Consider the following 3,246-nt stretch of genomic DNA (forward strand, 5'->3'; position numbering starts at 1 on the left):
AGAAGAATGGCATTTAGATATGTATTGATAGTGAAAAGGACATATCACAATTCTACATTACATGGAAGTGAAGAAATATTGATTGAATAACTTTTTACCATCTTCTGAAATGCCTGCTGTATACCAGTCATGCTCATAAATTACCTCATTTAATCTTCACGCAGCCCTCCCTGAAATACAACTCTTTTTATTTTACTGATGAGTAAATTCAGGTCCAAAAAGGTTAGTAGTTCACACAAGAACAGACAGCTAGTAAGTGGGACTTGAATCTGCATTTGATTGACTTCAGGATCTATGTTTATTCAGGATGTCACGTTGCCTTGAGATGGAATAGTGGGTAAGGTGCAGGGAGAAATCTGAGGAGTAGCAGAGATGCCTCTGGGAAATTGATTCTTTTTTTAATCAAGTTTACCTTCATTTTACACCCCCAGATATTTTTATTTAAGAGCTTTATATGGTACTGATATCTGCCCAGATACTTCACCATAAAGGAAATTTCTTAAGGATGTTTGAAGCTTGACAATATTTCTTCCTTGCTTGACAATAATTTAATGTCTTTATTTTCCAGGTAGAGGGAGATTAAAGGACATTGGCTGTTAGAAACTGACCAGTTCACATAATGTTTTTTCAAAAGTTATAATTATTCTTAAGTGAATATTAATTCAAGACTTAAAATTTTGCAAGGTAGCACGCCAAAATTACTCATAGATGCTCTAGAAATAGAGTGCTCAGGATTAGTCATTTTCCTCCAAAGCACTTTTTATTTATCTTCTTTTTAAAGCTTAAACCTTAACAAACCCAGCTATTGTTGCAATGCAGAGATTTTCTTTTTTACTGGAGTGATTATTCTTGAAAGAAAATGAGTCTTTTAAGAGTGAAGCTATAAAAATGGTGAAAAAGAGGGGGAAAATCATCAGAAAAACTTACTGAAAAACCCTAAAAAGATCAGAGAGTAACTTTCTGTTCTGGCTATAACAATGTTTTTATTATGAGTTTAACATCTGACCCTACTGTCCTCCTTCAGCAAAGATGTTCAACTTTTTATTTTATTAATTTCAAATTTATATGTGCATAAAGAAATAACCTACTTTCTCGGGAACATGTTCCATTATAGATTATAAATAACACAGTGAATCAGTTATTTTCAAGCATATTTTTTTGTCCTCTCACTTCAGTTTATTTTGAGTATCGAACCAAAAGATGATCCCTTGAAACAACACAGAACTTTTTATTTTTCTTTGAATAAAACCACTCTTCTTTTTTTTATCATACTTTCATTAAACATTTTATGAATGTACTAAAAAATATTGAAGCCGACATTAAAACGCTCTACACTCATAGCAGAATTATGCTCCTTCATACTTCTCATTCTGCATGCCATGGAATGTTCCAGCCAGACTGAAATGTGGCCTTTGTGGGCCCCTAAGGGTCTAAGTGTGAGAAAAATACCAAACAAGAATAAGAAAATAAAATAAAAACTGGATGAACTATTCCAGTAGCTTCTTCTATAAAAATCATCTTGAAACTTTAAAGTGTCATTCAAGAATTAATGTATTCATTTATGTAATTTATTCAACATATATTTATCGAGGGCTTTTGACATGCCAGACATTATTATAGATGTTGTGATATAACAATTAATGAATAAATAACAATCCCTCCCCACAAAGCTTACATTATAGAGGGAGATTAAATAAGGAAAATGCAGTTTATTTGAAGATGATAGTTGGTATAGAGAAGAATATACAGAGAAGGAGGGCAGAGACTGCTGGGTGGAGTTGGGGATTGCTACTTCTAATGGGATAGGCAAAGGACTGAAAGTGATGTGAGTAAAGAAAGACCTAGAAGAGCTGAAGGAGGAAGGATTGTGGACATCTGGAGGAACAGCTTTCCAACCAGTGGGTGCAAATGCCCTGAGGCAGAAATGTACTCAACATGTTCAAGGAACAGCACAGGGGCTATGTTTTAAAAGAATCTTTCAAGTTTCTGTCTTAAGGTTAGACAGAAGCGAGCAAGAGTAGAATTAAAGACACTAATAAGCAAGCCATTGAGTACTATAGCTGAAAAATGAAGATGGTGGTAGCAGTGGAGACATACAGACTAAATGCATGTAAAATGGTGCTAAGTTATAATTTTTTTCATCTCTGAAAGTAAGCATCCAAATGAGGCAAATATTGTTCAACATCTGTTTTTAATAGATTTTATCATCTGCTATTTCTTAAAAATAAAACTCATCGCAGTCTTTTTTAAAATACATATTTGAATTTCTATATCAAATTTGACAATTTCTACAAAAATTTATCCTGGGATTTTGACTGAGATAGCATTGCATATGTAGATCAATTTGAAGAAAATTGATGTATTTAAATATTGAGTCTTTTAGTTCATGAACCTGATGAATTCTTCCATTTATTTAGGTCTCCTATAACATTTCTCAACAACGTTTTGTAGTTCTTGAACATCATATATTTCTTTCTTTATTTTCTAATTGATTTGTTGCTGGTATATAGAAATCCAATTTGTTTCTATATGTTAGCCTTATTTTTAATGAATATGCTGAATTGTCAGTTTATCTGAAGATCTTTTTAGAATTTCTGCATATGTAAATAATTACATCTTCTGGAAATAATGGCAAGTTTATTTCTACCTTTCATACCTTATATAAAATGATGCATAGACATAGTGATGGTGGATATCATTATCCAGTGATCTCAGGTAGAAATCTTTCAGTAGTTCACTAGTAAATACAGTATTCGCAGTGAATATTTTAGAGATTTTCTTACCAGATTAAGATAATTTTCTCCTACTCCCAATGTGCTAAGAGGGTTTTGTTTGTTTGTTTGTTTGTGTGTTTGTTTGTTTTGTCATAAATGGTTGTTGGTCTTTTTATCAGCTACTCTTTCTGAATTTTTTTGAGTCAATCATATGATTTTTCTCCTTTATTCTGTGAACATGATGAATTATATTGTCTAATGTTGAACCAGTCTTGCATTCATAAAATAATCCCAAGTTAGTTTTGATTCAGTTGCTAATAATTTTAAGACTTAAGTATCTATATTCATGAGAGAAAGTGATCTTTTCTTGTAATGCCCTTGTTGGGTTTTGTATCAAAGTTATGACAACTTCATAAAATGTTTTTGTGAGTTTTCATTTTCTATTTTTTTTGAAAGGTTTGTGTAAGATTTGTGTTATTTCTGCTTTAAATGATTGAAAAAAAATTAACGGTAAAACCTTTTGTGTGTAGTG

This window comes from Pteropus vampyrus, unplaced genomic scaffold (genome assembly GCF_000151845.1).
Source record: "Pteropus vampyrus isolate Shadow unplaced genomic scaffold, Pvam_2.0 Scaffold165, whole genome shotgun sequence".
Taxonomy (NCBI): Eukaryota; Metazoa; Chordata; class Mammalia; order Chiroptera; family Pteropodidae; genus Pteropus; species Pteropus vampyrus.